Genomic DNA, 15,019 nt, shown 5'->3' with positions numbered 1-15,019 from the left:
CACGTACAACTATTTAAAACGCTAAAACCTAACCACGTGCTTTCCACGTGCTTTCGAAGTTTGCATCGTGTATAATGCAGACCAGAAAAAACCGCAACATATTACATACATATAATAAGCTTATATTATCAATAATACACTTTTAGTGTTATATGCATTTTATATGTTATGTAATATACATATTACAATTCCCATCGCCTGAAAAGCGAGCTTTCTCAAGAAAATGATAGTACGGCAATTGTTAAATCATATCTCATTATATCCCCTCCATCACCTTGAGTATGAATATAATTTTAATGGATAATAACGTAGAAATGATGGTATTTTATAAATGTGTCAATATTTTCCACCTACCATTAAATTATGAATTTTTAATAAAAATGACTTAATTATACTCTTATCTCTAAAACCACTATCTTGCAGTGTAGCTCTAAAGCTCTAAAACAGCATCTAATAACATGAAAACCAGAATATGATACTTCAATGGGAATCAAAACTATAAAGTGTACTTACAAACATCAATTTGTCAGATCTAACAAAATTTATAACGGCACTGTCATCATTGACAATAAAACAAACAATATTCTGTCAAGAGCCTTGTAAACATTCCAACAACTTCCATCGAAATGATCTATCACAGCTCAGTCTACCATTTTAGCGCGGTCCGAAGATTGAGCCGAGAACTCTCGCAGAGCGCCCAAGCTCCCGCGTGGCGCGCACCGCGGGGATGAAAAACTTCAATCTGTCAATCATTTTCTCAAGCAAAGAGTACGCGAAGCGATTTTAGCTTTACGATAGTGCCGCGGATCATCAATGGATAGTATTCAATTATCATTATCCCTTTATTTTTATTACTAGAACTTTTGCAAAAAAAAGGAAAAATAGAAAAGTTTTATTTTTTACTGCTCTATTCACATACTGAATTTGAAAGATCTTCTATGTGGCGTTTTTTTGCAAACTTCAAAAAACTGATTTTTGTCCTGCCTTTGCGGGATTTTGGCCCAAGTGCTTGAGTGCAGCATAGGGTACAAAGTCCAAATATGCGTTTCCCGTAATTTTTGTATGAAGAGTTAGGTCTACACTGTCTTGCAGCATTTAATCGTTTTATAAAAACATGTCAATCTATATCCAGTCACATGATTAGTATCCTATTGAGTATGAAAAAACATTTTGCTGTAAATTGGTTCAGAGGCCTTATATTTCATGATTTTGACAATATTTTTGTCATTCAATATAATTTTGTGAAAATTTGTGGGTGACATATTATTTAAAAAATTTTATGATAATACCGTGAGAGGTCCTAAAGCTGACAGCCCAGCCTAAAGCCGATGGGGTCTTTCCAAAGATACCAAAGTGTCAACTAAACTGAGAGATTTGATACATTGAACCAAATAACAATAATTGCTTCTTATAACAAAACATATTTTTTTATTGCAATATGCACAACGTCATAAATGACAACAGTTAGTAACAGCATCATAAAAAGTAACAAGATGTTTTGATTTTCCAAAGCACACGAACATATAAAAGAGGTCTGTGTACGAGCGTGCTCGTTTTGAAACGTTACATAATCAAGCCTGGTTTCTATTACTTTACACTGGCACTTGGGTTGATTGAGGGGTTACGACTTTGTGTAAGGATACATATAGACGACGTATATTACATTATTCATGAATAATGTGGAGATGGATTTCTCCCAATTCATCGTCTCTGACCAGTCAGTAGACAAGAATTCACTTCCAGCTCTACAAAGTGGCAATTGAGTCATCGGGTTCCACATGGACCCGTAGCTCAATGGTAGAGCAAATGCCCGCGAATGGCATGGTTGTGAGTTCGAGTCTCGCCGGATCCGTTGGTTTTCCAACGGTTCTGGTGGCTGGTCAGAAAACAATACGAGAGCGTCTGTATTCACCTCATATTACATTATATTATATATTACATGATAAGAATACAAATACACGACGTATATTACAATTATTATGTATTACATGACACCTTGCTCCTATTCTAGTAAAGATAATATATGTCGTCAAAGAGTACACTTAAATGAAGAGCTGGCCGATTGCGGGCCTTTCGTAAATAAACATCCGGACTTAAAGGTTGTAAAGAGGGCGTTGATAGTTGCCACCTCATTGATTCGATGTTTGTTATTCAAATTAGTGCTACTGCATCCGCCCTTTTTTCAACTTCGCGCCATTTTTACAATTTAGTCTGTTTGTTTCTTGATGGAAACCAGTCCAAGTTGTCGTATTTTTCCCGCACAAGTCACTTTTATTACAAAACTGTTATCGTTTTAAACATGAGCAACTGATCCAGAATAAAAGGTAAGGTAATCATTTTTACAACTCGCACTTTTTAATTACATTAATTGACATCTTGACATTACAGCTATCTTGTTAGATGTTCTAGCAATAGTTTATCGTTCAACTTGGAGAGGGAATGTTTGTAAACATAGTAGTGCCCGTAGTAACCCGTGACACGACCCTCGACATGGCCCGAGAATTCTCGGGCCAAAACTTTTATTGGAATTCGCGTAAAGCCCGAGTATAGCCCGAGCTGGCCACTGTTCGGGCCACACGCGGGCCACGCACGGGCCAATTTTTTGAAAACATGATTTAAACAGGCGTGTAATTTCAGGACTGAATTTTTTAAACATTTTCTTTGAGAAAAACTTGGTTTCTCTTAATTATATTAAATATATGAATGTTGTAAATTCATATAAATATTAAATGTCTTATTTGGTATGAAAACATAGTTATAAATATACTTAGGATGGAATTATTTACTAGTAAACTGGTCCTGGTTTTAAACTGAAGCGTGTCCACGGGAAGCCCGTAAAGTTTTTTTGAGCGATATAAACAAAACAGACAAATCTTATTTTGTACTATTTTGTTTGACTGGACATGCTGAATCAATTTAAATATGGAATCTCCTGACGCAGACACAAAGGTATAGTTTGATCAGTTTACATTTTAAGTCTCCGTACTTAGATTAGACTCAATGGACCCAGCCAGACAGGCTTCACGTGCGTTTGGTTTGGGAACGCGAAACACGAACGCAAACTACCCATGTCTAAACTTTTCAATATATCTCCAGAACTAACAGATTTTTTGAAATTCTGTAAAAAGGTCTAAGTTCCTGAATAGTTTTACTATGTTCTATGAAAAAATCATAAGCATCAGTCAAATACTCGTTCAGCTATTTAAGATTGAAGACAAAAATTTGCGAAGAAAAATAAACCTTGAGCACAAAAAATGCTTTTTTAAACACTTTTTTCCACCGAAAAACAAATAACTTTTACAGACTTACCTTCCCCAAACATTGAAGAAGCCTCTACTAATTAAAGTAAATGAGATAAGATAAGATAAAACCTTGAAATCAACCAGAATTTACAACCTTTCGTCCAAAGCAAAAGACGTGCTTTTCTCGCCGCCATTTTGTTTGCGAATGAGAATTCTAGAGAATTCCATTCGTTTCCAGCTCCCGCGGGGGTTACGACACTTCTTGGATCCCCAAAATGGAACACCTTTATGGACCCTCTTATGGACCCCATTATGGACCCCATTATGGACCCGTTACGATTGCGTAATATTCAAGAAACATGATGTAATTCTTTATACGGAATAAGTATTCGAGAATAAATTTAAAGGGATAATCCAAAAATAGTTCGAAGTTGGGAGGGGAATGAAAAATCTTTCGTGTAATTCTCCTGTATCATACTTATATGAAGGAAATTTTCTGTTTTGCTATGCCAAAATTGATTCACAAATGTAAATACTACACAAGAGTTTTTCTATACACAAAGAGATTGTGAGATGAGAAGATTTAAACAGTTCTTTTTTGTTTTCCTGTGTTCTTTGTGTTTCATCAAGAGCAGATGAACAAAATAACAAATAGTAAATATAAAAAATTACAAAATTCCTGTATATACATTTGGATTTTGAAAACTATATAAAGTATTTACAAATTCGTTATGGCTTCACTTTTATCAAGAGTGAAAAGTTGCCTTCCAAAATATTTCTTTCCATTCAAAATAAATTCTCAATTAAAGCACCCTCAGAATTTTTCACACAGTAGCACTTCATAGGGAGTTGCCTAGTAAATAAAATTTTGTCAAAACTGTTGGTAAAAAATAATTCCTTTTTTTAGCAGAAAATGTTTTTAATATCTTTAAAAATTTTATCATTGAGTATATGTATTTGTCGTCACTTCATACAACATCAGTCACAATATTCCACATTCACTCTAGTTAACAACGTAAATAAAATGTAAACAGTTCTTCTTACAGCAGCATATCCATACCACTGTAAAAAATGCAGCTATGTCCATCCATCACGAAACAAACTGGTACATGAAAAATATGTTCAACTGTTCCCAAATCATAGCATGTATGAGGACTTTCAAAAAGGGTGCAGAGATATGTAGCTTCAGAGTCGAACCATGCCAGAAGCACAAGAAGACAAAGTGGTTTGATCTTAATTTTCAATGATAGTCACAGGATTTTAAATTTAATCAAATCAATGTGTCCTACTGCTACTTCCTCTACATTATTTCATAAAATTCCAAATCAGTACAATATGATGCTCAGAACCAGAGTTTTTCGTTCATCGTAGAGTTACTTTTCACTTCATTTTATTTGGTTTGTGCAAAATCTCATGATACAGTGCTTTTATCGAGAAAATAATATCCGCGTTCCATGATTCTATCGAAGTATTCTGAAGTTATGTAGACTACAGTCTCCAGAGTTGATTTTTCAAGTCATTGGATGAACAAAAATGTCCCATATTTTGAAGTACGAACCATGAAAATCTTCTTTGAACAAGGCTTTCTTGTCTTGATGAGTTTCATTCACTTCTCAGATCCATATATGCACACTTTCGAGAGATGAACAAGTCTTTCTTGTCTTGTTGATGAGTTTCATTTCACTTCTCAGATCCATATGCACACTTTCGAGAGAAAATAGAAATCTCTTTCTCCTCTTGAGTGTTCAAAATTGACTACATTGTTATTTAACTGAAAGAAGCAAGAGAAAAGATAGTTCTGTATAAATTGGTTAGCAAAAGAATTCAACCTTGATATTAAATATCTTCTTGTATCTTCAGCATCATAGAAAAATAAACATTGAAACTTTGCACAAAGATAGTTGAATAAAAACACTTTCTGATTTTGATAATATTAACATGTTATAGACACCTAAAAGTATATTTAATCAGTGGTAAAAATATAAACATTTCACTGATCAAATTACTTCGCTTCCATTTTGAAAGCTTCGAAGCTTCTGGTGCTAGTCTATCTCAACTTCATTTCTCTTGCAATTCCCGCACAAACTTTACGTGAATCGTTTTTAAGTTTGCTGGATAAAATGAAATAAGTTTATTTGCTAGCGTCTTTTGTTCTAGTATTGAATTATCCCTCGGAAAATCGGAAAAACGGCTATTCAAATCGTCGTTTCGGCTGCCGTAATTATCGGCTCGGCTGCCGCGTATTTTGGTGTTCCATAATGGGGTCTATAATAGGGTCCATAAAGGTGTTCCATTTTGGGGATCCAAGAAGTGTCGTAACCCCTCCCGCGGTCTTTTTTCATCCAATCAGATCGCGCGATTTCACTTTCGCTTTCTCTAGTCCAATAAGACTGCAGGATTTGAGTCATGTGACATCTCTATTAAAAACCCGCTTGAAATACAGGGGGTCACAAATAGAAATACAGGGGGTCACACTACTGGCTACAGGAACTGAAAAAAAACAATTAAGGCCAATATTTTTGGTTTTTCTGAAGGACAAAAGGTATAGGAAGCTTTACTGAAAGAGGGATAAGGCTGGGACTATCTATTTAAAAGATATGGACAAAAAAAGGCACTTTTTTGGGTGATAATTAAGATTTCACTTAGAAACTTTAATTCTTTTACCCCCGTCTCGGGCCCCTCTGATATGAGCAATGGGACCATGTTGGCCACCCCTACTGAAAATTTCAGATCAAAACAAACAAGGAATTAATTCCTGTAACTCGAAGAAAATTGGAAAAAGCTGGTTTTTGACTGTTTCTGATCCTGAAGTGCTATTTTTTGGTAAAAGTTATGCAATTTATGTTTGGATTTCTAGAAAGCTTACCCATTCATTGTTAATACATTTTTTATTTGAAAGTAATCTCTTCATGGAATAAAAAGATATAGTCAAATCTTGTAGGGTCATTTTTCAAAATTTTTTTGCCAAATTCGATTTTCGCATTTCGCCATTTTACCCTACGCCAGACCCCCGCGCTCGATAGGATCGATCATCGGAACGGCTCGATGACGGATCGATATGTGATCGATGGATTACTTATCGATCCGGATAGGAGATCGATGGAAGATTCAGCCATTAAAAAGTCTTGAGTATCGATCCTTCGTTGATCCATTATCGAGCTAGTATTTCAATCGAGTATATCGATTCGTCATCGATCGTTAATCGATCGTTAATCGATTCATCATCGATTCGTCATCGATCGTTAATCGATTCGTCATCGAATCGTCATCGATCGTTAGTCGATTCGTTATCGATCGTTAATCGATTCGTCATCGATCGTTAATCGATTCGTCATCGATCGTTAATCGAGTATGTATCGATTATAAATCGATTATGCATTGATTATAAAATTAATTAGCGGGTTGGGGACGCTTATTATATTAGGTACCCGAGAGTACCATATCGGCCATTTTTAAGCCGGGCCCCTCCGCTTTTTTAAGTTCGGAGCTAGGGCTCAGCAGGCGAAATTCCGTAATCTAAACCTTCCAGCAGATGTTGAAAGTTTCCCCGACCTTTTCCATTCCCAGAGCTTGCTTAGCGTGTCGAAAGAAAATTTCTACATCGGGTGCCAGATAAGTACCGATAAGTAAATCCAGTTTGACGCCATTAGATCGATATGGATCGATTAATCAATATAAAAAACGGTCGATATTTTGATTGGATCGATAGAGGTGTCGATAGGTAATCGATAGGTGTCGATAGGTGTCGATAGGTAATCGATAGGTGTCGATAGGTAATCGATAGCGAGAAAGATCGATTAATATTAGAGCTCGATTTTTAGAAAGAGTCGATAGGGTCGATAAGATCGATAAAAGATCGATGATAGATCGATGATAGATCGATGATAGATCGATAACTAATCATAAGCTTAAAAAAATCTTGAGTATCGATCCTCTATCGATCTCCTATCCGGATCGATAAGTAATCCATCGATCACATATCGATCCGTCATCGAGCCGTTCCGATGATCGATCCTATCGAGCGCGGGGGTCTGGCCTACGCAAACGCACGTGGCTTAAAAGCGTTATGAAAAAGAAAGCCCGAACATGGCCCGAATGAATCGGGTCATGTTCGGGCCAAAAGAATTGATAGGGTCTCTCGGCCCGAACATGGCCCGAAGAGGCCCGAGAATTCTCGGGCCATGTCGAGGGTCGTCCCCCGTGACCCGTGACCTGTGTTTCGAACTAACCGCACCGTAACCACAGAACAGAGCGCTGACTTTTAGTTTTAATGACTTGCTCTCATTCTTTTGGTTTCTGTAGAAAAAAGAAAGTTGTTATTGTGAACTTTTAACAACTTTTAACATGCTTTAAACTGTTAAATGGAGGTATTTGCATTGACTGACAGTCGGTTAGACCCAGGAGGCCAGAGTAGGAAAAATCAATGAATGGACCTTACCAAATTGTGAACAGCAAGCCAGATATACCGTGAGATGGGGTAACTTGCATCAGTGGAGGTTAACATGCATAGCCCTCAAATAAATGACCTGACTGGTCTAAATCAAAACAAAAATGGTAGAGTAGAGCTGTGAGCGGAGCTGCATAAGAGCAAAAGCACACAAAGCTAAACCTAACCTGTTATACGGTTATACCATGCGTAATTTCGTCTACCATCTTTAAGCATTCCCGCCTCTCTTAAGCCAATCATCTCACCGTATTTGATAGCATTATGTCATTTTTCATAGCGTGGCAGTAAAATTGTCTAGATTCCAGTCCTTTTTCAAGTCGATGAGAGGGCGCGGCAAATTCAAATAATCTTTCAGTCTCAGTCTCACGCTGGAAAATCCAAAATGGTGGTCGTAACTTTCGGAAAAACAAGTTTACCATGAAAAAGGCATGCTGTCGTCAGAAAAAGGTATAAAAGTCCATGAGTAAAAGATTTTGGGTTACTTAAGTTTAAAAAGTTTCAATATATTGTATACAACAGCAGTTTAGATGTTTAGATACTTGTTCAAAAGTGTGGCCAACTACTGATTTTCTAATTGATGACCAACAATCGATGGATATTGCATTGGATATTGGCGATTGTATTGATCCCAGTAATCAATAAGACAGTCGGTAATCATGTTTTCAAGGAAGTGTCAGACCAGACGTATATAATGTTGTCTCTGAAAAAGTTTTCACTACACTTTATACCGTGAAGAAGTTGGGTAACTTGCATCTATCAGTGGAGGGAAAGCTGTATAGCCATCAAATGACTGACCAAAGCAGCAAAATTTCAAAACGAATGCGCAGCTCTGCTGGCAGCTCTACTCTACCATTTTTGTGTTGATTAAACTTTGTATTTTAATGACCAGCCAGGTCATTCATTTGAGGGCTATATGCAAGTTTCCCGACTTCACGGTATATAGCTAATAAACACCTAATTGCAAACAACACGTAAAGAACAATCAGATTCTAGTGTTTATCAGATTCTAGTGATTATTTGTCGTTTAAACTGATTGTTGTGTGCTGATAAAATAACTGTTCAAAACAAATAAATAAAGTTTGTTATTTTTAATTGCTCTTGTAGTCTTGAGAATAAATTATACAGTATATAGCCAGACATAGCTAGCGACTCCAGAAGTCATGCAACTTTTGTTGACGTCAAACCAAATGTTTCATTTTTCCGTGAACTTTGAACCCTTGGAACTTTTATTCTATTTATGCTAAAGCGTTCCCGTTTTTACTAAATGAAAGCCCGTGATCTTAGCTTTCCAGCGGTATATAACACTGTGGACACGGGCTAGACGGCAAATTGGTAAAATGCCGAACGTTTTGCAACATTTTGAAAATTGTTTGCCGACGGGAGAAAAATAATTTACAACTATCGAAGAACAAATGTGTCTGGAAACGGAGGAAAATGTATTTGGAGGCTGAAACTTTGTATGTTTATCAGAAAAAGGGTGAGGAATTCAAAAATCACAATCGGTAATTCTAGTTCTTTCATTTTCATGTAGTTTTTTTAACTTTTTTGCTTCTTTAGCATGGGAATGCCCCAAAAAAAGTTTTTATTTCTGCCGAAATGGATTTTCTTTTCATTTGGGGTTTCTCCTTTCAGAAAAACTTATTCTTTACTCATAAGTTTTTGTTCCTCCATTTCCAGAGGCCCCTTGAAAATGGGTCCTACCACCTTTTTTTGACTCATTTCAACCTTTTCCAAGCTATTTTCTTCAAAAACAAAAATAAAACAATGCAATGTCTTCTTTTTTCAAAAAAAGATATATCTTTCGTTATTTTGATAAATATACTAAACATTTTACAAATATTTTTATATAATAATATTTTAACACCATCAAAGAATTCTCCCTCCAAATTTGAGGTCTCTAGCTACACTAGAAAAAGAGCTATGCAAAATTTAAGAAGCATGACTGGAAAATTTCTTTTTTTTCTTTTTTGACACATTTTCGAATTTTTCCAAGCTATTTTCGTAACCTTTTTTTGACATTTTTAGTCAAATTTTTGACACTAAAATTTGAATATCTTTACAACCACTAATCCTCTGGAGGCCTATGACCCCTCATTTTCTTTCTTTTTCAAAGCTCTACAAGATAGGATAGATTTTGAAAAAAAAATTAAAACTTGAAAAATCTTCTGGAGTTGCTAACATAGCCATAGTTTATCGATATAATCGATAATCTTGAGTAATCGATAAATAATCAATAAGTAATTGATAAATAATCAATAAGTAATCGATGGATTAGATATCGATTAACCAATACACGCCGTTTAGGAGTGTCTACTGCGCACGCGTCAATCCAATTTTCCATTGTTTTGATTTTAGCGATCACGGAAAATTCACTCTCCTCCGTAAAAAAACGGTAGGTAAACATCTCTGGTTCTCATAAGGAAACATAGCAGAAAAACGGTAGGTAAAGAACTCCTTTTAATCATAACTTCTTTTCCTCTTGATGAATTTTTGTGAAATTTTCAGGAGAGACTTATAAAATTATCATTGATATCATGTTCAAATATCTAAATCATTCTCTTTAAAGGAGAGAAACAAATTCACAATGTTTACATCCCTCTAACCTTTCACAGTACTAAAGTGCGCATTTTTACCTACCATTTTTACCGGGCCTCTGCAATGGAGTACCGTGAAATAGCGAGACTCCTAAACGGTGTATAGAATCGATAGGTAATTTTTCAAAGCTTGATTATTTATCGATCAATTTTGTCATCGATTATAGATCGATTATACTTCGATTAAATTAAGTATCGATAAAAAATCGATCGGCTATCGATCACAGTTGATCATCGATCAAATAGTTAATCGATCAACTATCGATTCGTGATCGATTATTTATCAGATTTTAGGGAGTGGTACTTTAATTGGATTAACTTTCACTTTCGCGAAATTAAAAGCAACATTTTTCGCTGATCTCGATTGGGATCAGTGCTGCAAATAACGGCCGGTGACCGGTAATTACCGGTCATTTTGTAGTTTCTACCGGTCATTCTGAGGCTCAGTTTTTCATTTTGTCCGGTTAAAATTTGAAGATTAGAGGCTTAGATAAATACTTAATAGCGCTTCCAATTAAAAGAGGAACAGTTTTCAAACTAAAATAGGTGTTTAACCAATCTAAGTCATCACATACTACAAAATTTTCTAAGATGGTTCCACCAGACCCCCTGCTCGTTACACTCGAAAAATTACCGGCCAACTGAAATTTCCTTATTTGCAGCACTGGGGATGTATTTTAGCCTGGATATCCAGCCCGTAAACTTTTTTCTTGATTTTGATATTTCTTATATTTACGGTCTGGTTTACCTAAATCGTCTGCATTCTCATCTGAGGATGATTATGTGGATATTCTGATTGGTTGGTCCAAGCAAATCAGAGATCTGAATGGTGGCGCGTGTATAAGAAATTATGCGAGACGACTTGAAGTGTTCGCCTAAGTATTTGGATGGACCGCGCAGGGGATCAGCAAGGCGCAACAAATCTCCCTGATTTTTCTTTTTTCGAAGCAAATATCAATAGAATCTGATAGAATAGCTAATTATCTCCCTTGGGTGTTTGACCACGCATCCAAATAGAAATAACAATAATGGTAGGGAAGAAGTGCGAAGATCAAAACATGGGAATTTTTAGATGTTCTGGTTGTTTTCTTTTCAATTAATTGCTTAGATATTCTTGTTTTAATCTTCTTAATGACTTGGTTGCATTGTGTAAAGAACTAAAGGTGTATCTTTATTTTGCTTCAATTCTTCTTTTTTGTATTGCTGTTTTGGGTTGGATTTTGAAAAAAAAATTTCTCCAAAAATCACTTTGCACTTTCTTTCGTCTAACAGACTTTCCACCACACTGTCTATATTTTATGGTCAAGGCTGCCATTCTAAATTGATTTATCACTGCTGGGGTACCATCTTGAAATTATGCATGTCATTATGTGCATATATTTATTTGCAGCCATGGGATTCATGCAGGAAAATCTGTCAACAGGGGTTCACCTGATTTCTAGGTGAACCAAGCTCTATAATTTTAGAACTTTGTCTTGCTGAGGTAAAACTTATTTTTTCTAAAATTTTGAGCTTGGATATCCAGGCTAGATGTATTTTTGAATTGAATCTAATCCCCTGGTAGCATAGGGCCTAGAAAAGCTACAACACTCATTTTTTTATAAGCATATGGTAAATTTCGGCTGAAGCATTCTCAAACCCTCTGAAAGGCTGAACAAAAAAAAGTAAAAAAAACAACAAAGTTACCGTTTTATTTAGAGAAGGGGCGTTATTGAATGCTTTGCCTTTTTGGAGGAGCATTATTAATTCGAAAGCGGGCGTTTATTCAAAGTAATACGATCGACGAGATTTGGCTAATTCCAGAAATTTTCTTTACTTCATTAAATACCTTATCTTGGCCCTTTTTTACGCCGGACCTTATTAGTGTTATTTTTGGGCTCGTTGGTGGAATAAGGGTCGGTGTAAAAAGGGCTGGTGATGTAGTCAATAGTTGGTCACAATCGATATATAATCGATAACGATACGTGATTGAAGATAAGTAAATAATTGATAAGTAATGAATGCATGAATGATAAGTAATCGATGATTGTTAACGATCGATACATGATTGATAAGTAATCGATAAGTTGTGTGTAGTTGATGTGTGATCAATAGCCTGGAAATAATCAATCGCTGATCGATACTCAAGATTTTTTGAAGGTCTGATTACCTATCGATTCTATCGGTTAATCGATATCTAATCCATCGATTATTTATCGATCACACAAGATTATCCATTATATCGATTAATTACGCCTGGATATAGATGTTATTATTTTTGCCTTTGATAACAAAATATTTTCATTGACTTGGGAATATGAAAAGTCTTTGGCAAAGGCGATCATGTTTTAACCGAGTTTGTTAGCATCTAAGCTGATTGTATACTTTAATGGGATAAACTTTTGCGGGGATTATTTTGCGGATTTTGCAGTTTTGGGTGTCAACAAATTTTTGCATACTACCATATCAAAATTTTGAGATGAGTTCTGTTTGCTTCCTCAATTTTGCAAAATTTGGAATCACTTCAGAAAAATTAGATTCATTTTAAAGTCAAAATTACACTATTAGCTTAGAACCTTATGGTTGGAGTGTCAGAGGTGATGTCTAACCTGTTCCCTAACAATGTGGAAAGACTTTGGAGAAATTTTGGCCATGAATCGTCTGCTGATCGATTGCTTAAATCTTGCAAATGGCTAAGTTCTCTTCTAAACCTTGGAACTTGACAATGAAACTTTCAAACACATAGCCATTGGAATTCAAAAGAGAATACTAAAATTACAACATTACAGTGAAAATTTGAAAACAATCTGAGTAGTTTTTGTGGTGTTATGTGTATGGCTGAAAATGATCCTTTTTTGTATTCATCATTGCCATTGATGACACTGGCGACCGACACTGGCGACCGTCCCTTTTCTTTTGATTTTTCAAACCCGACACAGATTTTTTACAAACATATCACTATGAGAATTCAGTAAAGGATACTAAAACAAAATTCCTGTGTAAATTTGAACAAGATCGGAGAATTTTTATATTTTTTGGACTTTGTCGTAATTTCATTGGCTGGGGCGACTGTTCCTTTAGATTTTTCAAACCCGAAACAGGTTTTTTCCAAATATACCACTATTTATTACATACACACTATTGTACCATTTTATTTGGTTTATCCTACTCTCCTCCAAGTATTATCCCAACAAAAAAAATAATGCTTAGCTAAAAGCCGTGGCCTCTAATTTAGGCTATTTTTCTCCATAAAATTTTATCCAGACAATCAAATCAACAGCGCATCATGGCTTCGCTAATTGGCAAGTTTAGAAAAAAAAATTTATAAGAACTTGGAAATATTGACTTCTAAATGTTTATCTTCTTTAGCTCCAATTTGAACTTTTTAGTCAAGGACGAGTGGGCGGGGGGTGGGGTTGGTTCTTTAGGCAAGAAAGTGCTTGTTTAATCACTTAGAAAAGCTAAACTTCCAGCTGGTTTATTTATTTGCTAAGATTATTTCTCATACTCGCTCTGCAATAGAATTATTACTTTGCTTTCTGATCTGTTCTGATTAGTATTTTGTGGGCAACGTTCTAACACAACTAACTCAACAAATTCATCTTTTAATCTCTTAAGCCGGAGCTCCCAGCGCAGCTGGTTTATTTCTTTTTTGAATGGGCTGATTTTTTTCAAGATTTTTTATTCCTTTATTGTATTTTTTTCTTGATTTTCAAAAGTTTTCTTTCTTTTTTTCTTCTTTTTTTCTTCTTTTTTATTTTACCTTTTTAACGCTCATCAATATCACATACCTCATTGTACTCTTATGTCACCATACTTAGCTCCCATCTGACAATTATGATTTGTAATGAAATTCATAAAAAATATTTTTTATTTACTTGTTTCAGGAGCTGAAACTGCGCATCAAACCAAAGCAATAATTTCAAACTTTGACTGAAGTCGTTGCAGCTTCTCTCGAACATGTGTTCAACTTCAAATGTACATTGTACAATAAATTTTCGTGAAAAGTCTTCTTGCAGAAAAATTGCACCAACGTTGGATGCACTTTTGCTTTATCCCTGTCGACCCCTTATCAATGTTATGTCTGGAAGAAAAAGTGTGAGCCGTTTCTTTCACTTCCATCGCCAATTGATAATGGATTGTATAAAGATTTTGGAGGATTGTTTAAATCAGAATATATATTTTGGGAAGTGTTTTAGAACTCGTCTCTTGCAAATCTAAAAATGGATACAAGACAAATTTTTGCTCGGGCAAAATGGCTGGTTCGAATTATTGTAGGACATTCCTTTGTCAGATTTTGCACGAATGGTGAGACTGATGAATTGCAAAACCATTCAAATGACTAGGAAAGTAATTGTTGTTAAGAATGCTTTAAATTGCTATAGAAGATACCCCCTTAATGGGACAAAGGCGATTCTTTCAAGTTTATTAGGATTTTTGAACAAAAATATCACATATTATCTACTATTTAATGTTTTGATACAATTTTTATGATGTAAATAATTTAGATTAACCTTTATTATCTTACAACAACAATCAACAGAGCCAAAATAGCTTTTATTGCCCATTTTTCTGCATATTAGGAAAATATTTGAGACAAGTTTTTGACAAATTTTAAGGTTTTGCTATAATAGTAGAGGGCATTTTGTAAAATCGCATGACTGTTTTGTTAGAAGCACTTGTTATACATTTTTGGAAAGCTAAGGGGTAGGGGAATCGAAATTACTATGTTTCCAATTTTTTTTCGGACACTTTGG

The 15,019-nt window shown here is 35.3% G+C and overlaps 1 long non-coding RNA gene across 1 annotated transcript; it reads left to right on the top strand.

Moving 5' to 3' along the window:
• Positions 1-8,047: 8,047 nt before the first annotated feature.
• LOC136805373 (uncharacterized) lies at positions 8,048-14,813 on the top strand. The gene is made up of 2 exons (XR_010846383.1): positions 8,048-8,136; positions 14,150-14,813. It is a non-coding gene; the product is annotated as an uncharacterized lncRNA (long non-coding RNA).
• The last annotated feature ends 206 nt before the right edge of the window (positions 14,814-15,019 follow it).

The sequence above is a fragment of the Clytia hemisphaerica genome, unplaced genomic scaffold (genome assembly GCF_902728285.1).
Source record: "Clytia hemisphaerica strain Z4C2 unplaced genomic scaffold, Clytia hemisphaerica genome assembly, whole genome shotgun sequence".
NCBI lineage: Eukaryota > Metazoa > Cnidaria > Hydrozoa > Leptothecata > Clytiidae > Clytia > Clytia hemisphaerica.
The sequence above is the reverse complement of the archived record's forward strand: the minus strand, read 5'-3'. Positions and strand labels throughout refer to the sequence as shown.